The sequence below is a fragment of the Mustela lutreola genome, chromosome 4, assembly GCF_030435805.1.
Source record: "Mustela lutreola isolate mMusLut2 chromosome 4, mMusLut2.pri, whole genome shotgun sequence".
NCBI classification, from domain to species: domain Eukaryota; kingdom Metazoa; phylum Chordata; class Mammalia; order Carnivora; family Mustelidae; genus Mustela; species Mustela lutreola.
In genome coordinates this window covers 140,225,015-140,247,580 of record NC_081293.1, presented here as the reverse complement: position 1 = coordinate 140,247,580, position 22,566 = coordinate 140,225,015, and the positions used below count along the sequence as shown (strand labels likewise).

The 22,566-nt window shown below is 37.0% G+C and overlaps 2 long non-coding RNA genes and 1 pseudogene across 2 annotated transcripts in view; 2 read left to right on the top strand and 1 right to left on the bottom strand.

Moving 5' to 3' along the window:
* Positions 1-10,254, top strand: part of LOC131829441 (uncharacterized) — a 48,157-nt gene extending 37,903 nt beyond the window's left edge. Inside the window, exons 4-5 of the long non-coding RNA XR_009352856.1 lie at positions 1,340-1,425; positions 10,060-10,254. This is a non-coding gene — a long non-coding RNA (uncharacterized LOC131829441). The remainder of the gene's footprint in view (positions 1-1,339; positions 1,426-10,059) is intronic.
* A 6,912-nt stretch (positions 10,255-17,166) lies between these two features.
* On the bottom strand, positions 17,167-19,832 carry LOC131830188 (tubulin beta chain-like; annotated as a pseudogene).
* A 23-nt stretch (positions 19,833-19,855) lies between these two features.
* Positions 19,856-22,185, top strand: LOC131830393 (uncharacterized). Its single transcript, XR_009353136.1, has 3 exons — positions 19,856-19,934; positions 20,988-21,071; positions 22,031-22,185. It is a non-coding gene; the product is annotated as an uncharacterized LOC131830393 (long non-coding RNA).
* Positions 22,186-22,566: the final 381 nt, after the last annotated feature.

The following is a 22,566-nucleotide window of genomic DNA, read 5'->3' as shown; positions in this document are numbered from 1 at the left end:
GAGACATTTAGGGGCGCCTGGGTGGCTCAGTGGGTTAATAAGCCTGCCTTGGGCTCAGGTCATGATCTCAGGGTCCTGAGATTGCATTGGGCTGTCAGGCTCTCTGCTCAGCGGGGAGCCTGCTTCCTCCTCTCTTTGCCTGCCTCTCTGCCTACTTGTGATCTCTGTCTGTCAAATAAATAAATAAAATCTTAAAAAAAAAAAAAAAACCCGAGACATCTAGACATTATTTTAATAAATGGAAGGTAAAATCTACTCTTGGGTGAACTTGTTGGTATTTAAACATTTGACAATTGAGCCATATCTTTTCTTACTGGAAACACAATCTTAAAACTTAGGCCAACTCCAGAGGTCGGTTCTTATATTTTATAGATTATAAAACCGAGGCTTGGAGGACTTAAGTAAATTGTGTGAGGTCGTGTACAGGGCTGGGACCAGAATGTAGACTCTAATACTAGTGAGTTGTTTCTTCTATTACCCTTTGTTGCCAAATACAAGAAGAAATGAATATGTCAGATAAAAAAAAATGTAGGGTTAAACTATTCTTTAAAAAGTTTTGCAACTAAAATGATTTAAAACTGCATTAAATATAATATTGGAAAAAGAAAATCCTTGTCTATTTGGTCTTTATGACTGCTTGCTCACTGCTGTGAAAGGTGGCGAGCAATAAAAAAAGTTCACAGAAATAAAACAAGTGCTCTGGCTACCATTTATTTAGGCAATTGTCAGGAAAGATGAATTAGCCGTACAAATTCCCCAGAGGTGGCATGATGTGTAAGACTAATAAAACGATACCTGATGATTCCCTTGGAGAAGGAAAGCATAACCTCAAAGAAGAATCAGAATTAACAAGAAATGAGACCAATCTTTCACAGCAGCACGAAGGTTAGAAAGATAAAGCTATAGTACTCTAAAAGCCATGAAATTACTTCTAAAGGCAATAATCGATTTAGTGGGAAACATTAGAAAACTACAAGTCAAAAAACAACATCAACAAGAATGGTAAGCCCTGGAGGTCACAGACATCAGAAAAAGTGCCTGGTAAATCCTGTTTCCCTCCCCCTGCTCTTCAACTAAGACTGATTCTGTGCTGAATCCTGAACCTGAAACAACTCTGCTTCCTGAGGAGAAATGCTTTTGACTTACTATGAGTTACTTTTCCTTCACTTGCTCCTTGCAGAAAAGGAAGGAAGAAAGGATGGGGGTGGGGTGAGGTGGGAAGGAGGGAGTGAGGGGGAGAGAGAGGGAGAGAGGGAGGGAGAAATGAAGCAAGGGGGAAAAAAAGAAGAAAGTAAGTCTACCACTTTCCATTTCCTTTTGTGATTATTTTCTTTACTAGGTTGGTTGATCAAAAAGCCTTCAATGGAGTAGATTAATGGCCCATTCTTGCTTGTCACAAGGATACAGTTGTGTAAATCATCACAGGTAATGATTTTCTTGATCATTTCAAGTCTTTTCGGAATAACATGCCTTGCTCCGTGGTCTGATAATCTGCATCGACTCTTCTTACATTTGTCAATTGGAAATTTTCCATTTATAATTAGTTATTTAGCTGGCACTTTGTGTCCTGTGGAGACTGAGGTGGAAGAAAGTCTCAGGGTTCGAGCAGAACATGATCTTTAGGTAAGTGGTTCTTAAATTCATTTGAGATCATCATTTCCTGTGTGAGGAACAACTCTGGACACTGGCTAGGGAAGTGTAGCCAAGTTAGAATGAAAATTTTCTATAATTTCTAAGGTTTAAAAAATGAGCACTTATTTTTCTTTGATAATTATAATAATATTAAACATTAAAATAAAGACATCAGAACAAAGTTAGATGATTAAAAATGAGAAAGTGTAAGCTTTTGTTTCTTTAATTTTATTTATACAATTTAACTTTTGTTAAATAATAGTTGTATCTTTTTTTGAAGGACTGATTCTTCTGTACACTTCTCCATGCTCCTTACTCCCAAATCCCATTACCTAGAGACAAACACTTTAAGTCATTTCATTGCTTTTTTCTAGTGCTTTAGTCCAGTTTCTAAATAAGTACATAGTGATATTTCTGATTTTCAATTGCAGATATCTATTGAATTCCTCTTTAGTTGAGGTTTCATTTTTTCTCTTTGGCTCCTCCTCTCCCATCACACACATTTTTCCTGCTCCTATAGTTGTAATACACATACTCATAGTCATTGGTTGAATCAATACCTAAATATCAATCATAATAAAGCCTGTAGATTTTCTAGCCACATAAATATAACTTTGGCTTATCTTCTAGGAAAGAAATTATGTTGGTTGCCTCTCATTGGTAGCTTTTGGTTTCTTCTAGTGGGATCCTTGAAAAAAAATTTTTTTCCAGTCCCTGAAAGTGAATACACTCACAGAGTAGTGAGAAAAACAGATTTTACTAAAGACCCATTAGAGGTGCTGGGGAGGAAGAATTTCCGCTAGTTTTCAAGGTCCTACCTGGACTTAGAATCAAATTGACATGAGACAGATTAGCAGGAGAAAATCAAGTTTAAATGGAAATTCCAAAGACAGGCAACATGATGTATATATGAGCGAAGGAGAAGGATAGGGGCCTGAAGATGGAACAGGTGAAAGACCATTAACAGCAAAGTGAAAGGAGATGTTTGAAAAACAAAGATTTGTTACACAGCTAAGTTTCTCAGGTACTAAGAGGCATCTCTGTTAATAGCTCTTTCCCTGATAAAGCAGGCAGTTGAGCTTTTTCTGAAAACGCTGGCTTTGGATTGCTTTTGAGTCATAATAATGTTTATGCCAAAGTGGCCCTTCTTGGGGTGGGTACACTTGGCCGCTACAAAAGAGAAGGCTTTAAAGGGGCACAGGTCATATACTATATTAAACCACATAATATTTTTACCTCTCTAAAAATCTCCGGAGGAATCAATTTTCATGTCTTCTTTTCTCATTGCCAGACAATGAAGATCTCTTTATTTGTTTTTCTCTCCGCAATAATTTATATAATTCTCTATGCATAGATCTCCCTCTGATTCTCCCATTTTTTGCTTTGCCCAGACTATTTCTAACACGTTTATATTTTCAGGCTTTGGGCTTCTCTGCCTTTGTGTTCTTAGAAACAAAATATGGTATGAGGTGGATTTATGTTTCCATGATCATGGCAACAGCAAGAAAGGTGACACATATTATCTCCACTCATATGTTATTAGAAAAAGCAAGTCATATGTCCACACATAGTTTTGGTAGGGCCAAGGAAGTGTAATACCCTACTGTGTGCCAGGAAGGACAGATGGAATATTTTTAAATAGTTCTAATGACAACCCTAACCACTAGAGTGAGCATAGAGACTCTATGGAGGCTCCTACAAATAACATATATTTTAAAAAGTTATCGTGAAAATAACTTCTTTTCCATTACATATATTTTGAAAGCTTCTAGGAAAAAGGTTCTGGGGTGCCTAGGTGGCTCAGTTGTTAAGCGTCTGCCTTTGGCTTAGGTCATGATCCCAGAGTCCTGGGATCAAGCTGCACATCTAGTTCCCTTCTCTGTGGGAGGCCTGCTTCTAGCTCTCCTACTCCCCCTGCTTGCGTTCCCTCTCTCACTGTATCTCTCTCTGTCAAATAAGTAAAATCTTTTTAAAAATAAGGTAAAAGGAAAAGGTCCCAATTAACCTGACTTACTTCCATCTAAGTCACCCATTGGATCACATGTTAGTCTAATAGAGAAAGATATTGTTCCGCTTATTTTGAAATGTCTTCAGAAAACATCCTTTTATGAATTTACTTTTCAATTACTTAATTAATGAATGAATTTAAAATATTAGAAATCCTTGGGGTATCTGGATGGCTCAGTCTGTTAAGCATCTGACTTTGGATTTTGGCTCAGGTCATGATCTCAGGGTCCCTGGGATGGAGCCACAAGGCAGGCTCCAAGCTCAACAGGGAGTCTGCTTGAGGATTCTCTCTCTCCTTCTCCCTCTGCCCCTCTTCCTGCAATCCCTTTCTAAAATAAATAAATAAATCTTTTTAAAACATATTATAAAAGCTATTTAAGCTCTGCAAAAGGTGACACCCTAACTTCTGAGAACTGAATATAAATTTGAGGCAAAATCTTAATTATTATACACATAGTTGGTTTGTCTCTATAAAGGAGGAAAAAATAAATTTACCTTACCCTTGTAGGTTCTTGGCTGAGACATCCCCAACTCCTACCCCCTGTAATAACTGATAGAATAACAGGAGAAAAACTATTTTAATAGCATGTATACCTCTTGTATATATGGGAGAGACTCAGGAGAACTAAGTAGCTTTCTAAAATGGCCCAAGCCACTACTTTAAATAATATCTTCAGCTAAAGACCAAAAAAAAGGGGGGGGGGAATGTTGGGAGGAAGGGAGAGTCAGTTATGGGAGGTTACCAGGCAAAGTACAATAAACAAGCATTATGTTATGCAGATTTGGCTGTTATCTTCTCCATTGATAAGAGTTTCTAGGGATTTAGAGTCTTCCTTCTCTTCCTGGTAAAGAGATGCAGAAACCCTAACACAGGAGACTTCCCTTATAAATGTAAAAATGTCTCTTACAAAAGGGTAACTTCTAGGCTTACAGAGCTTTTCTTTTGTGGTTTAAAAAAATAATAATTAGCTTTGAATAATCCTTATGCCAAAAAGACATATTTTGGGGTAGCCAGTTCTGCTCTTTCTTACTGTATCACCTTTAAGTTTTAATTATTAAAAATCTAAAATAGGACTTATTTAGTATTGAGAACATTGAAAATACTGAAGGTAAATTTGCCTCAGTAAAATTCTAGTCTGAAATTGAATACCAGCCAGTATCATATATTAACTTCAGGGCCTTGAAAAAGAATATTACTATAATGATAATGTAGGTCTTTACTCACAGCGTAATATATTTCTAATTCAAGTAACTATCATTTCAGGTCCAGTAAGCAAATAGAGACTTCCCATTAATTTCATGCAAGCCTCTGAGCTGTCTGCAGAAACAAATGTCTCTCATTGCTGGACTAGGTTGGGTTCAAACTGGTGACTTGCAGGTGAAAGGTTGTGGATTCTGTTATCAATCATCTAAGCTACCCATTCCTCAAGCAGAAAGGCACTGTATCAGACAAGAGAGGGGAGAATTTGACTAAATTCATTAACACATTACACTACTCTGTTGGCAAATAATCTTCTTGAATAAAATAACCTACAAAAAGCTTCTTCCTTTTTTTATTGTAACATATGGAACATATGTGAAGAAAATGTGCCAATTACAATGTTCTGCAAATTGCTATAAATTGTTAGTGAGAAAATTCATTTGTAATTTCTAGGTATTTCTTCTTGTCTGTGACTGTCAAACAGTGACAGTATGATGGATAGTGTCACCACAAGCAGATCTCCTATGGACACAGTCTCTGGCCTCTGTCGGATAACACTACAAACCTGACTTTTATACTCACTATTAGCATTCTTGGAGAACAAGCTATTTACTTTTCTGCTGCACTGTTTTCTATTTATTTGCATTAAATATACATTGTAGAGTAAAAAAATGATTGTTGAGATATAGCTTGGTTAGTAAAAAATGACTGTGGAGATAGAGCTGAGAGAGAAATCAAGAGCTATAGTAGGGTTACTCATGACTTCATGAGGATAATTCACTTAGATAATTTCTAAGCAATACAAAAAGACGAAGACAGAATTTAGTTTTGTGGTTAGTTAGCATTAAATTTCCAGTGAAAGTTTGAAATGTACTCTTGCACTTTTCTATGAGATATTTTGAACTTCTTAAAGCACTATGGCAGAATATTTTTTCCTGGAAGGATTCCAAAATGATTTCAACAGCAATTTTATGCAAAATTGGTCAATTACTTACTTTTTACCATGTAGTGTTCCAGATTATGGAAATGAACAAAACCAGGCATTACTAGCATTATGTAACTTATATTCTACTGAGAAGATAGAATATAAATGGATAAACAGATGATAATGATGTAGGCAGGCCTGATCTGAGGACTCAAAGAGGGTGTTCCACAAGACCAGCCAAGAGGATCCTTGGCTTCATGAATGATAGAAATCAAATGCAAGATGAGAAGAAGTGAGAGCAGATTTTATTGAAAACATATAATGTAGATACAGAGCAGAAAAGAAAGGAGAGAGAGTTTTATCTCTTCTTGGGGGTCCAGGGTTTTCATTGAGGATTCTGTTTTGGTGTACATGTCCTCTCATGCATGTAAGAACTGGTCAGAACAAAAACAAGGGTCCAGGTGTCCTCTGTAAAGTCACTTATTTCTTACAGCCACAGGGTGTTGGTGTTGAGATATCTAATGCAGTGGTCTGGAATACATACAGCATGGCTTCACTTGGTCCTTCCTTAGATGTTATCTATTGTGCTGGAAGTCTCCGAAGAAATTACTAACACCTTGATCCTTACAAGGAGGACATAAAATGTTATTTCTGCTGTGAGACACATGTAAGGCAGGGGTACTGGTCCTAGCAAGAATATAGGCAGTAAAAAAGCAGTCTTTCCTGGGGTCCCTTAATTTTCCTTATCTCAATAATAATGATAGGATATTTTTTAATTTTTAAAGATTTTTATTTACTTGACAGAGATCACAAGTAGGCACAGAGGCAGGTAGAGAGAGGAAGGGAAGCAGGCTTCCTGCTGAGCAGATAGCCCAATGCGGGGCTCAATCCCAGGACCCTGAGATGACCTGAGCCGAAGGCGGAGGCTTTAACCCACTGAGCCACCCAGGTGCCCCAATAATAATGATAGTACTATATAGTACTATAAAAAATAAAACATAAGGCAAGTGAAATAGGAGTCTTGCAGTTTTTCTCTCTTAGGTGAGTCATTCATAAAAGGCTTGTATGAAGACATAATATGTGAGTAGACGTTTGGGAAAGAAGTAATCCCAGTTGTGAGAGTATTTAAGGGAAAATTATTTAAGGCAGACCAAATTGAAGAACTATAGTCGAGAATTTGCTTGGAGTGTTCAATAACTGGCCAGAAGATCGGTAGGGTTGCAGAAAAATTAATAAGGGAGGAAGAGTAGGATATGATTTTTTTAAAAAGTTACTCATGGGCCAAATCATTTGGGCCCCAAGTCATATAAAAGATTGGGATTTTCTTCCAAGTCTCATGGGAATGTTTGGAAGACTTGAGAGCAGGGAATTGAGGAATGATTTACCCGTTAAAGGATGTTGTATGGAAATAGACTCTAGAGGGTCAAGAATTGAAGAAAAGAAGCTATTGCAGTAGCCCAGGCAAATGATTAGAACGAAGTGATTATAAAAAGTGTAACTTTTCTGGACATAGCTGATAGGATTTTTCCATTTGAGAGGCACAAAGGCATCAAGAATAGTTCCAAGATGTTTTAACTAATCAGCTGGGTGAATGGTGGGACCATTAACTTCAATAGGAAACACTAAAAGGGAGGCAGATTTGAATGTTAGGGGGATGGATGCTCTATTTTGGACAGGCTTAATTTGTGAGAAGGTGCTTGTTAAATCCCTGTATTTATTTTCTATGCTGCATTAAAAAAATCATCACAAATTTAGTGACTTAAAACAATACAAATATATTATTTCACAGTTTTTGTGGGGTTGGAGTCTGGACATGGTTTCGCTGGGTTCTCTCCAAGCCTGCAAACAACATATCAGCCAGCTGGGTTTCTCATCATGACATGATCCTGGAGGAGGCTCTGCTTCCAGGCTCATTCAGGTTGTTGGCGAACTTCCTTTCCTCACAGCCTTAGGATTTATGGAATCTTGCTTTTTTAGAATCAGCAGGGAAAGCAAGACTCTAGAGCAAGTCAGCTAGGAGGATGGAGACTTATATAATGTAACATGATTACAACAGTGATATCCTAGTATCTTTGTCATATTCAAGTCACAGATCCTACTCATACTCAAGGGGAGGGGACTCTGCAAGAGCATGAAAGCCGGGAGATCAGGATCATAGGGACCACTTAAACATCTATAGAAATCAAAGTAAATACACTGGGTTGGAAATTGAATATACATTCCAGAAGGAATGCCAGGCCTGGAGATATAAATTTCAATTATCAAGGTTTTGATATCTTAAGGCCTTAGGTCTAGATGAACATATAATCAATGTTGATATGGAAATGATAGATACTTTATTCCAATAGACACACAAAATAGTATAGTCAGCTAGATTAAAAGAAAGGATGCAGAAAATAATTCTTGGGCCAGTTTTGATACTTAATGGATCAGTTTCTTTATTTTGTTTTGTTTTTTCTTTTAAAGATTTTATTTGTTTGACAGCACAAGCAGGGAAAACAGCAGGCAGAGGGAGAAGGAGAAGCCGACCCCCTGTAGGGCAGGGAGTCCAATGCAGTACTCAATCCCAGGACCCTGGGATCCTCACCTAAGCAGAAAGCAGACATTTAACCGACTGAGCCACCCAGGTGCCCCTAGTGGGTCACTTCTTACTTGCCTTAACAGGGCTAGTGGCCATTATCAGATATTTAGAATGTGCCACACAAACGCTGTGCTAAGAGCTTTGAAAAGGTCATCTCACTCTATCCCTACAATAAACTAATGAGATAGATGGTGTTACTTCTTTTTAGTTGATAAGGAAACTACAGCTGTAGCTCACATGGCCACTAAGAGATATAGTCAATGAATGTGGTGTGACTCCGTAGTCTGTACACTTAACCCACATCCTGTGCAATGCTTTCCTTTATGTCCAGCTTGCCTGGATCAAATCCACTTCTTTTTTTTTTAAGATTTTATTTATTTATTTGACAGACAGAGATCACAAGTAGGCAGAGAGGCAGGCAGAAGGGGGGGGGTTATCAGGCCCCCCGCTGAGCAGAGAGCCCAATGAAGGGATTTGGGACTCAATCCCAGGACCCTGGGATCACAACTCTAGCCGAAGGCAGAAGCTCAACCCACTGAGCCACCCAGGCACCCCTCAAATCCACTTCTGATCATTGATGGTAAACTCTTTCTGTTTGCCCGAGTTTGTCATTCTTCTTGGTCTGTTTTCTCTTGTCCTCCATCCAGATCATGTACTTCCTCCCTCCCTTGGGAGTGGTCAGCCAGTGTTTTTGTCGCCACAACTGCTTTAACATTGCATGATAGACATAATTTTTTTGTAAACATTAGTTTTTTTCATTAAAGACTAAAATATCTGAGGAGTTAAAAACTGAGTTAGTGCACAGGAAAAAGAGAAAAATCTGTAATTTTGAACCTGAAGAAGAAGGAAATCCAAGAAGAAAGAAGTAATTTTGAGTTGGAGAGAAAGAAATAAACATATTCATCGCTCTCACAATTATTATAGAAGTAGGTTATATTCTTTATAAGAGGAACAAAGGCATTGTGGCTTGAAGAATGAATTTACTTTTTCAGCATCAAAAAAAGATGATACAAAATGTTTCTCAATTATAGTGGAATGTTTTATAGTAGAAATTTTAGTTGTAAAAAATTTCAGTTGTCCTTTTTAAATTTTTTTTATTTTGCATTTGGCTCCTGCTGAAAGGTTATATAACTAATACATACTATAATAATGCATTCATTTCTGTGGTTCAGATTATATGTAGGATGTGGTTTAGTATATCTCTTTTACCTAAGTATTGTTATTCTTGACCCAATATTAGCATTAAGATGTTTCTACTTAATATTCAAACAAAGGTGGATAAGAACACATTTTTTCCCTCTCGCTAAGAACAGTCTTAGATAAAACAAATTATTTGAGTTTAAAAGAGAGAACCCAAAATTTACACTAGCTTTTTTTCATAGAAAACTCTAATCCATTTTTCCAGCATAAATAAAATACACATTTTATAGACTGTATGAGAATGCAATTATATCTACTGATGAACTACTCTGACTTATGCCTGTGCTGTCACACATTCCTATTCAGGATTATTTCTAAGGCGTGTGATATCCTTATAGACCAGTTTCAGTTTGAAAGAACTCAAATTAAGATTATGGAAGACAGCTAATGAAACACCAGAAAAAACATCATTTTGCCTTTAGTAAAATATCATGTCTCCCTAGGAGTGCTATATAGCAAAGCTGGATGGCTTGCTGGATGGCCTAAAGCAACACGCAGTTTCTTGTCTTCCAGCTCCAGAGGCCAGAAGTCTGAAGTCAAGGTGTCGGCAAGGCCAATGCTTTCTCTGAAGGTATGAGGAATGGAGCTTCCCCTGCCTTTCTTCTTGTAGCCTATGCTGTCCTGCATTGAAGTAGATTCATCATTCCAATCTTTGGTCTTCGTGTGACATTATTCCTGTGTATCTTTGCCTCCTCTTTCCTTTATTTGTGTCTTTGTGTCCAAATTCCACCCCCCCCCCTTTTTTTAAAAAGATTTTATTTATTTAACAGAGAGAGATCACAAGTAAGCAGACAGGCAGGCAGAGAGAGGAGGAAGCTGGCTCCCCGCAGAGCAGAGAGCCTGATGCAGGGCTCAAACCCAGGACCCTGGGATCATGACCTGAGCCGAAGGCAGAGGCTTTAACCCACTGAGCCACCCAGGCACCCACAAATTTCCCCTTTTTACAAGGGCACCGGTCATATCAGATTGAAGCTGAGCGTAATGCCCTTATTTAAACTTGTTTACCTCGTATAGACTTTATTTCTAAATAAGCTTACATTTGGAGGTATGGAGGGTTGGGATTTCAACATAACTTTTTATGGACACAAAGTTCAACCCATAACTTCTGTATAAAGTCACACTTTAAAATTATATGTTAAAACATTTGTGCCGAAATACTGAATGCAGATTGCTGTTGAAATTGATGTCCTCATGTTTACTGCTTCATGCAGACTAACCACATTATTTAACCTATTTTTAATTGAACTTGTTCTAGAGTCCTATACATTATCGAAATACATTTCTTTTTCTTTCCTTTTATATGATTCAACATGGCAGAATATAGATTCAAAGAGAATTTAATAGTACTATCCCAACAATAATCTAGAAAAAAGATGCTATAAACAATATGCAAAAAATATGTATCACAAAACTGTAACTAACAACAAAATGAAGATCTATAATTATGAGCAATACTAGACATTAATTTATATTTAAATACATATTAAATAAATCACCTATGGTTAGGATAATTTACATGTGATTTTATCTATAGGCAGGAGTTTAAAAAGTTAATTATAGAGTTAAAAAGGTAATTCCCATTCTCTAAGGTTATTTTATGTTCTTTTTATATTTATATAATACTGTTTAGAGACAAATTATTAATGGGGCACCTGGGTGGCTCAGTGGGTTAAAGCCTCTGCCTTCGGCTCAGGTCATGATCCCAGGGTCCTGGAATTGAGTCCTTGCATTGGGCTCTCTGCTCAGCGGGGAGCCTGCTTCTTCTCTCTCTGCCTGCTTCTCTGCCTGCTTTGATCTCTGTCTGTCAAATAAATAAATAAAAATATTTTAAAAATTTTAAAAAATTATTAATATTTATAACTCTAAAAGCTATTAGGAATTCAGTGAGTTGTTATTATGTATGCATTTCATTTGTGAGGTGAACCTCTGAGTACATTCTGCCTTGATTAGGGTTGTCTATACAGAAAGACTTTGAACAATTGTCAAGATATGCGGCTGCTGCTGCTACTGCTCCTACTACTAGCTAACACTTAAGTAGCAGTTTTTATTTCTCATTTAATTGTCATGACAATGCCGTGAGGTAGGTACTATTAGTGTCTGCAAAATACAGATGAGGAAAAGGAGGCATAGAAAGTTAAAGTGATTTGCCCAAGGTCACACACCACAATTTGTCAGATCTGGGACTAGAAACCAGGTGCTCTGAATTTAAGGGCCCTCTAATTGTTAGTTATGACCAAGCATTACAAATAATCCATATGTAATTATCATCATGCTTTTTGGTCACCGTTTTCCCTAATAATTATTATTTTAAATCTAATATGGTTTGTCTTGACAAAAGAAGTAGAAAAAGAGGCATTATTTTAAAAAATTAGCAAACTCTCCTTTGTCTATGCTTACCTTGCTTGATTTTTACATTCTAGCCATAAAATGGAGATTAAAACGTGTATTTTTTAAAAGCTTTTATTTATTTATTTGACGGAGATCACAAGTAGGCAGAGGTAGGGAAGGGGGTGGGGGCAGGCTCCCTGCTGAGCAGAGAGCCTGATGTGGGGCTCAATCCCAGGACCCTGGGATCATGACCTGAGCTGAAAGCAGAGGCTTTAACCCACTGAGCCACCCAGGCACCCCTAAAGCATATATTTTGAGGTAAAACATGTAAAGATTTCTGACTATGTAAGTGGTCATATTCTAATGAAAGAAGAGTATATCAGCCTCTTAAACTTGTAAAAACTCTCTCTCTCTCTCTCTTTTTTTTGTGGTATCCATTTATCTCATGACATTGCTTCCACAGTTTTGAATCACTTTGTTGTTTTGCATTTTGACACAAAATTATGAGCTGATAATGAGAAAGTTCACTTAGATTTGTGTCTGAATGAAATTGACTAGTAATTTAGTAATTTATAAATTACCTTAATACAGTAGCATGAGATAATGAATTACCCTCAAATATTTTAATTTTAATGTCTTTTTTTTTAAAGATTTTATTTATTTATTTGAGAGAGAGAGCATGAGCGGGGGAGGGTCACAGGGAGAGGGAGAAGCAGACTCCTTACTGAGCAAGAAGCCTGACATCTGGGGCCAATTCCAGGACCCTGGGATCATGACCTGAGCTAAAGGCAGATGTTTAACTGGCTGAGCTACCCAAGTGACCCCTTGAATGTCTTTTAATTGTGAATTATCTGAAGAATAGTGAAGTTTAGAAACACCAGCAGTTATTTTATATTGCAAATTCAAATTCACTGGGCTCAATGAGGTAATAGCTCATTATGTTGAGATATTTTACTCATTCTTTATGCAGAAGAGTCTGCTATAATTAAGGAGGAGAAAAATTATCATCTCTAAATCTGTTATTTCAATTTGTATGATATCTGCCCAATTTAATTAGTTCTATTATTTATGGCATTTACTCTGGAATTTCTTTTACATTTTATTATGTGTTCTATGAAGAAAATGGGATTGAAGGCTTAGTTATGTTTTTTAAAATTGTAGTCATCTTTTTCTTGTTATTTTTACTTCCAATACTGTTCCAGAATCTTAAAAAGGAAAAAAAAATAGTTAACTCAATTTTTAGAACTATGCACTTGAGAGCTGGTCCCTCAAAAAACACAGAACAACCCTCCACAGATTCATGCTGTATTTGGGACAGGATGTTGCAGGTTGATATGAATTTTCTCACTTTCTAATACCCTGAAGGAGCAGAATGACACTAAATACCACTTAGCCATACTCTCATGTTTTCTAACATTTGAATCAAATTCTGTGTACTTTCTCACAATGTACTAAAAACAGAGAAGCAATAACAGGTTTAATAACAGTGACTGGACAGTGACCAGCACCTCCCATTTTTTGTATTTTGTAGGAAAATATCAGTGCAAAGAACCACAGCTAGCTTTCTGAATTTTTTTGAAAATTTTTAACCTTCTTCTGATTGTTGTTCCCAAAAGGAATTATAATCTGTTTAAAGGAAAAACTAAAGTGGCTTAAAGAGATTTGTACCTTTATGGGACTTTAATTCTTTAGTGTGGAGGAAAATTAAATTTATATTGCAGGTGAAACTTAAGAATCCAAACCCCCTCACAGAGGCTTTTTGCTTTTTGTACTTCAGAGTCGAAAGACAGTCTTTATTTAGTCAAAGTATTCTACAGTGTTTTCCCTAACCTTCATATTTGCATATAAATGTCCTTTTTATGGAAACTTTGAAGGTTCTTTATGCCATTTCTAATGCATACAGCAAGCACTGTTAACTCGGAAGTATAACTCGTCTGACACTAAATTAGGGCACACTATTATCTACGTGAAATTATTGTGCTCGCTTCGGCAGCACATATACTAAAATTATTTAAAATATGTGGTGTGTTCTGATTTCATCCTAGAATTACTGCTTACAAAAAAATGATGATCTTTAAGCAAGATATGATTGAAAAAGTTTTTCCAGTCTGTTCTGGAATATCTCTTTTAAGTCTGTATTGATCAATGTTTTGAGTTTTTGCTAGAATTACAACTTCATGCTTCAAAGCCCTTACTGTCAAGTTTTTGTACACAAGATTTCAATGCTAATTTTTTATTAATAAATCTTCGCATTATGAAATATTTGTAGGTTTATAAGAGTTACAAAGAAAGCGCAGAGAGTTCCTGCATACCCTTCATCCATTTTCACTTTATGTCAACATCCTACATAACCAAAGCACATGTGTTAAAATAAGCAATTAGCATTGATATTTTACTATTAAAAGAAAAACACTAGACTTTGTTCAGATTCTTCCGTTTTTTTCCAAGAATGTCCCTTTTCTGTTCTGGGATCAAATTTCTATTCCAGGACACACAGTCAACAGGGCACTGGAGTTTTATTCATTGCCTTCTACAGTAAGCTGTGATTGGGCTTGCTTGATGGTCCTGAGAAGGTGCTTGTGTTCCTGCTGCTCTTGGCAATTGCACACTCATTTGAACTCCCTGGTTTTATTAGCTTCTGTGTCCAAACTGTTGAATTAATGTTCTTGGTGGAATTCATAGCCATCAATGACTATAATGATGGTAGAAATGAGATGATGGCAAAAAGAATGTAGAAAAAGAGGTTTAGTTAAGTTGTTTTTAGTAGATAGATCCTTTTCATGCATCAAATCTCAATTTATAATATATGTCCATCATTGCAGTGTCATGAAAAGACCTAGGACAGTGGTGCCTGGGTGGCTCAGTGAGTTAAAGCCTCTGCCTTCGGCTCAGGTCATGATCCCAGGGTCCTGGGATCAAGTTCCACATCGGGGCTCTCTGCTGGGCAGGGAGCCTGCTTCCTCCGCTCTCTCTCTGCCTGCCTCTCTGCCTACTTGTGATTTCTGTCTGTCAAATAAATAAATAAAATCTTCAAAAAAAAAAAAAAAAAGACCTAGGACATTTTAAACATTCACAAGGCAACAAGAGCCAGGACATCAATTAAAACCACACACTAAACCTTGTAACTGTAGGCTTAGTTTTCCCAACCATTCAAAAATGGAGATTATGGGACGCCTGGGTGGCTCAGTTGGTTAAACAGCTGCCTTTAGTTCAGGTCATACTCCCAGCGTCATGGGATCGAGTCCCACATCGGGCTCCTTGCCTCGCAGGGAGCCTGCTTCTCCCTCTGACTCTGCCTGCCACTCTGTCTGCCTGTGCTCACTCTCGCTTGCTCTCTTTCTGACAAATAAATAAATAGAATCTTTAAAAAAAAAATGGAGATTATTTTTATCTAGAATATGTCATTTAGAAAGTTAGTAGATTAAAAATCTTAAGGATTATACATTAAAATATTTTGACATATGTCTTAGTTTTATGTATGTATATATATGTGTGTGTTATATGTTATGTATATATGTATATGCATTATGTATATACTTATACATATAACAAATTTTTCAAAATATTTTAAAGTTTAACCCTTAAGATTTTTAATTCACTTAGCTTTAAAAAAAATACATATGTAGGGGAGCCTGAGTGGCTCAGTGGGTTAAGCCTCTGCCTTCAGCTTAGGTCATGATCTCAGGGTCTTGGGATCAAGCCCCGCATCGGGCTCTCTGCTCAGCAGGGAGCCTGTTTCCCCCTCTCTCCGCCTGCCTCTCTGCCTACTTGTGATTTCTCTCTCTGTCAAACAAATAAATAAAATCTTTAAATATATATATATGTGTGTGTGTGTGTGTGTGTGTGTGTGTGTGTACCTACACACGCATACTTAATTAATGCTAGAAATTTTTCTCTCAGCACTGCTTTAGCTGTGTCAATCAAATCTTGATTTTTTTTTTTTTTTGCATTTTTAGATTACCATTTGAATTTATGTATTTTTTTTTTCCAGTTTTCATTTGTTTTTGACTCTTGGGGCAATGTTATCTTTTCAATATGGAAAAAAACCATGTTCAACCGAAAATAGAAATTTGAAGTATAGGACAGGATAAAACCAAGAGAGAGGATGGGGACGGGGAGAGGGTAGGAAGGGAATAGTGAAAGGAAGAGATGAGATGTTGCCAAAAGACAGAGGGTCTCCTTGTCCCCTCTCTGGTGGAATGGCCCAAGTATTTACATGGTAATACATACCTTTCTATATGTACACAGCAGGGCTGGGTTTTTGTTAAGAAAAGATGGGGATAAAGAGCGCCTTTCTGGAGGCATTAGGGACCCAGGTTAGTCCCTCTTCCCTTTCTTGGCCCCCTTCTCTGACCAGGGGAGAAGGAAGGAATTCAACATGTGAAGAAGGTTAAGTTAGAGAGGGAAGGAATCCACTCAACAGGGTGGGGCAGACCACTGCAAAGGAAACAACTCAGGACAGAGCTTGGAAGAACTGAAAATGGAGATACTACTGTTAACAGCTTTCCTGAAGCTGAGAGAGGAGCAGGTAGATTCCTGGAAATAAGGACTTCTTTCTTTCTTTCTTCCTTTCTTTCTTTCTTTCTTTTTTTTTTTTTAAGATTTTATTTATTAGTTAGAGAGAAAGATCACAAGTAGGCTGAGCAGCAAGCAGAGGAGGAGGGGGAAGCAGGCTCCCCGCTCAGCAGAGAGCCTGATGCGGGGCTCGATTTCAGGACCCTGAGGTCATGACCTGAGCCAGAGGCAGAGGCTCAACCCACTGAGCCACCCAGATGCCCCAGAAATTAGGATTTTGATAGCCTGTATCCCTCTCCAAAACTGCCCTAGAATAGATAACGCTTCCTCTTCCTCCTATGTACCTCTACCTGCTGTGAGGTAGTTTGGTTTCCTTTTCACTGAGTTAATACATGGGCTTAGGATGGTGGCCATCTTTCCAGGTTTTCAGCACATGGTTCTAAATGGGATCTGATGAGACCCAGCTTCTTGGAGAATTATCTTAAAAAAAGCAAAGGAAAATACCAGTTGGTAGGGTGGGAAAAGTAGACACCAAAAGAAGTACAGGGTTACCTAGATTGGCAGAAATGTAGGTTTCCCAAAAGTGGGAGAGGGGACCTTGAAAAAAACAAAAAATATTGAGCTTCTTTTATGTGCCAAACACTAGTCTAGGACCACACACTCCAAAAAAGGAAACGAACAAAATAAAACAAGGTAGAGGCAGAAAATGCACATTCTGGGGGGCAGTTGAGGAAGACTGCTGAGGGAACTGAGAAGCCTGAGGTGATGGTCTCTGCCTTATTTTTTCTCTTCCTCTGCGGTGGCATCCTGGTACTGCTGGTACTCAAAGACAAGGTTGTTCATATTGCTCTCAGCTTCAATGAATTCCATCTCATCCATGCTCTCACCTGGGTACTGGTGCCAGAATGTGGTCCTAAACTGCTCTGAGATGTGCCTGAAGAGCTCCTGTGGGGCCATGCTATTTGCAGTAAAGGTGACTGCCATCTTGAGGCCACAGGGTGGGATGTCACAGACAGCTGTCTTGACATAGTTGGGGATCCATTCCAGGATATAACTACTATTCTTGCTTTGTGCACTGAGCTTCTACTTCCCTCATGGACATCCGACCATGAAAGTTAGCAGCTGTGGTAAGGTAATGGCCTTGGCTGGGGTCACAGGCAGTCATCATGTTCTTGACATCAAAGACCTGCACAGTGAGGGCCTGATATGCTGGCTTCCATGGCTGGTCAGAGGGGCAGGCGGAACCAGGCATGAAGAAGTGGAAAAGTGGGAAGGGCACCATGTTGACTACCAGGTTGCAGAGGTCTATATTATCTTTGACTGTATTTTTCTGTATGGCTGTTTGGTGGTTGTTGTTGTTGTTGTGTGTGTGTGTGTGTGATATCTATATATTTGTGTTATATCTTTTTTAATCTTTGTCCATTCTGTGATATGTCTTACAGTCTTTTGGAGTTATTTCTTCAGCAGTTTAAGTTAAATGTAGAAAACTCATTTCCCTTTATCTCTTTTTATTCTCCCCCATTTATAATTTTTTAAAATATTTCCTTTACATATATTAAAAACCATAACAGTGTTAGAACAGTGTTAGTTGTTTCAACTATCAGTAATTTTAAAAACTAAAGGGAAGGAAAGTCTATTTTATTTATCATAATTTTCCTTACCGTGTTCCTTAGCATCACATTTTCTTAGTTTTCCTTCATCTGATAATATCTTGAATTTTTCTTCATTGTTGAAGGATAATTTTATTGTGTATAGGACTTTTTTATTGTGTATAGGACTCTAGGTTGACAGAGTTTTGTTGTTGTTGTTACACTAGAAAAATACGGCACTACTCCCTTCTGCCCTCTGTGGTAAAGTATTCTTTTTCTCTAGTTATTTCCAAGGTTGGTCGTTAGTTTTTAAGCTTTCATTATGGTATGTCTTGGCATAGATTTCTTTGGGCTTATCCTGTTTAGGGTTCACACAACTTCTTGAATATGAAAGTTTATGTTCCTTGTCATATTTGGGAAGTATTTAGCCATGATTTAGTACTTTTCCAGCTTCCATGAAGCTAGAAAGTCTTCTCTTCCCCTGAGACTCTGATAACCAGAATGTTAAATTTTTTGTTATAGTCCCAGAAAATCCTGATAGTTAGTCTGTGGATCTATATCTATCTATCAGTCATCTATTGGTGTGTATATTCTCTTTGTTGATCAGACTAATTAAAGGGTTAGATAAGAAAAATCCATTAAACATTCTCCCCTGTGAGGTGCAAATAAGACTGAAAAAAAATATAGTGATAGAACACAATGTGTCTCTGTAATGAACAATATTTATATAGTTATAATGAGATAAATGCTGTTATGGAATATAAGCTTTTATGATAACTAATATTCAAAAGACAGCAAGCTTAATTGTTATTGAATATAAGGAAAATATTACCAACTTTGCAATAAAAATATAATGTCCTGGTGGCAGAAACTGGATGATAGAGTGATAAAAGGTGGAAAAAATGGTAACACTATCATCTGGCAAAGTAAGGAATCAAAAAATCAAATCTGAGAATGATGGAATAAAAAATGAGTTTTAGCTGTTACCTATTTCACAGTAACTGTGTAAGATATGACTTAGGTGCTCATCAAACTGTATTTTTAGTAGTAAAAAAACAACTAATCCAAGTTTCTAGCTGCAGCTTGCCACAACTGAGTTATAGACAGTAAATGTAGAAAAATGTAATATACACTATATGTTGACTTCTCAAAATCATATCATGTTTTAATTTTCTACATTTTTCATGCTTTTCTAATACAGCTTTATTTTCTCTAGAATTGCTTATTATCTTTTATCTTTTCTTTTTGAAAGATAAAGTATTTCCCTTCCTCCTCATATCTTTATTATTTTCAGCATCTTATTTAATTATTCTGTTTCTTAGTATTTGTTGCATTCTTCTTCCTTACACCTGCTGACTTCTTACTCTGATTTGAACACTTTACATCATACTTGGACTGTGCCTTTCCTGGATAGCTTTTAAAATTTTTTTCCAGAAAATTCTACTTTTATTTGTTCTGACATTCTATGCTTTTGTAAAATCTGCAAGATTTTCTGAACTTATGAGTAAGAAGAAGTGAATATTTGTGCCAGATTTGCCATCTGAAACCAGAAGCCCATGTTAGTATTATAAATTTTACATGATTCAAATTAATTGCAAACACCAGGCCAGGAAATATATCACAGAAGCAATAAAGTATATGTGATCCATTAATGCATCCTAAGATTTTATCTCATTTTTATTCCCCTTTAAAAAGTTGACAAATATTTTATATTTATATATTTATAAAATATAGTATATAAGATTTAGTGTATCTCGCCCCAAATCTGAGTAGAATTGTATTCACTAGAAAACAACTTTCAAACATTAGGCGGAACAAAATGGTGTCCTCATTTAGGGGAATTGTTAATACCATATCTCTTTTTTACAGTTACTAATCTTAAAATGCCTCTTATCTCTAATGATCCTTCAAGGCTGGCAGGAAGTGAAAGTGATGGTGGTGAAGACATATCCACGTGTAAGTGTTAGATTGATTAACTTGTAAGTGTGTGAATGCATAAAAATGTTGAAATCAGGCTCTGTATTTTATTAGCTAATGTAAGTTTTCAGTATGACTACTAAATTAAAATGCTAAGATCTCTTAGATTTTATCTTATTGTTTGTCCCTTTATTAATAGAAGAGACAACTGTGCAAGCCAGTAAGATTTGTGTAGGCCTATATTAGAAATGCTTAATAGTAACAGTAAGTTAATTTAAAACTTGGTGCTAATGGGGCACCTGGGTGGCTCAGTGGGTTAAGCCGCTGCCTTCGGCTCAGGTCATGATCCCAGGGTTCTGGGATTGAGTCCTGCATCGGGCTCTCTGCTCAGCAGGGAGCCTGCTTCCCTCTCTCTCTCTCTGTCTGCCTCTCTGCCTACTTGTGATCTATCTCTGTCAAATGAATAAAAAAAAAAAGAAACAAACCTTGGTGCTAATAATTTTACACTTGTGTAGTCTTCCTAAAATTGTATGCATTCTCTGCTATCAATCCAGCAAGATTTCAAATGTTGTGAGATTTTTATGATTCAGCGCAGCACTTAGCAGACCGCTTTGCTCAAGATAAGTATTATACTAAACCTGAATAAGTGGTTGATTTTTGGATTATTGAATTCAGATCTCTGGTTGTAGTATAGTATGAAAAAACCTTTTGAGGTAATTAACCTGGGCTTTATTTTAGAGAAAGGATATTCAAAACCATTTTGGGGTGAGCAGATGGCAGCTTTTGGGTTTATGTGTCTGGAAGAGATATAATGTCAGAGCCTATTGTGTAGAGAACACAGAATTCTAAGCCAAAACTGAAAATTACAGTGGTGGAGTCAGTAGCAAAAGGGATAGATGAGAAAAAATGGCTTAACACTCTTATTGTTTCCTGATATTATTTCCACAACTAGAAATTCCTCTTATAATTGTGAATTTAGCAAGATGTAAGATATACATGTTCAGCCTTTCTTTTAAACATGACATTTTTTTCTTCATGAGAAATAAATTACTGATCACACCCAGATTTGAAAATAATTCTGCTTTATTTTAGATGCCTTAGATGTTCACCCAAAATTGGAAAAGTTTCAGTGAGAAAAGGGCCATCTGAATCATCTACCCGGAATTCTTATAATCTGTAAGAAGGGCAATTAAAATCCTTGATAATTAAATACTTAATATTCACCTAGCTGTTTAGTTTTAGGTCAGCTTTATGTATTCCTATCTAAGAAATTTGCTTTCTAGTTTTCTGAAATTCAGGAAAACTCTCTACTATCTATTATATACTTAATCCAAAAATATAAGCATAATTTTAGACTCTTCTGCCCAATTTAATTTATTCCACCACCAAAATAAGCCTGGAATCCATTCAGTTCTATGTGCATTTATTGTCAGTGTCCTCAACTAGACTGCAGTCGTGATAGCCATACTTACCCTGTCTCCTCTTGTCCATTCTCTAGTATATGCCCTTTTTAAAATACAGATCTGAATATGTCATTTCTCTCTTAAAATCTTCCAACAGCTTCCAACAGGCCTTTAAATAAATGCCCCCCCCCCCCCATTTCCAACAATCTGACCTTTAGTTGCCTTTGCAGTCTCATATGCACAAACCTACTATTTGCTGAGTTCATGCCAGCCACTTTGGCTTTCTGTTTGAGCAGACGATGCTTTCTACTGTTTACGGCTTCCTTGCATACTATTCCATCGTCCTGGAATCTGTCCTTTCTCTTTAACTTATCTAAATGGCAGTCCTCCTTCACATCTCAATAGGAACATTGCTGTGCCAATAAACGTCTCCTAATACATGGAAATAAGCAAATTATACATTTCCCTAGCACTTTGAAAATCTACTTTCAACATTTTGCTCATAACAGCTCTCAACAGTTAGTAAAAACTGGTGCAGTTTTCCTTCACTGCTAAATGTTGAGAGTGAACTCCATAAGGAAGGGAACTATTTTGTTCACCAGGTCTACATCTGAAGCATGATATTGTCTGGTAGGTAGCAGGCATGCAATAAATATTCATTAGCCTAGTGACAGATCAAGTAATTTAGAATTTAATACATAGTTTTATATACCTACAATATTTTCTTCCCAGTTTACTTGCATCCCTTACCATGCTGAGCTTGGTCAGGGTAGCAGATGAAGCAAAGGGAGAAGGTTGGATGTAAAGACTGGATGAAGAACTGCAGAGTGAGAAAGCAATGAGAAGGTAAGAGAGAAACACTCATATTGGAGAACATCTTCTTTAAACATAACAAAACAAGATCCAGAAGGCTTTTCCATTTTTTTTCCCTTTCAACACAAACTTTGCCATAGAGTTGAATATTACAATTTGAAGGTAATTAGAGTATTGTCTCCATATCTTTATTCCTATTGACTTTTGGCATTCATGTTGGTCATTAACACTTCTTCTGCAAAGTGACCATGGGAAGGGAGGCAATTTGCTTCCTGTTGACAGTTTGTAATATGATTGATGGGGGCAGAAGGTGAAACTATGTGGTAAAATGAGTTTTTTGCATTATCTGTGGATTTCATATATCAATGCCAGTATTTCTCAAACTGCAGGTCAAGACTCCAGAGGGAAGGGTTACAATATAATTTAAGGGGTTTCATATATGGGAACTATTTGGA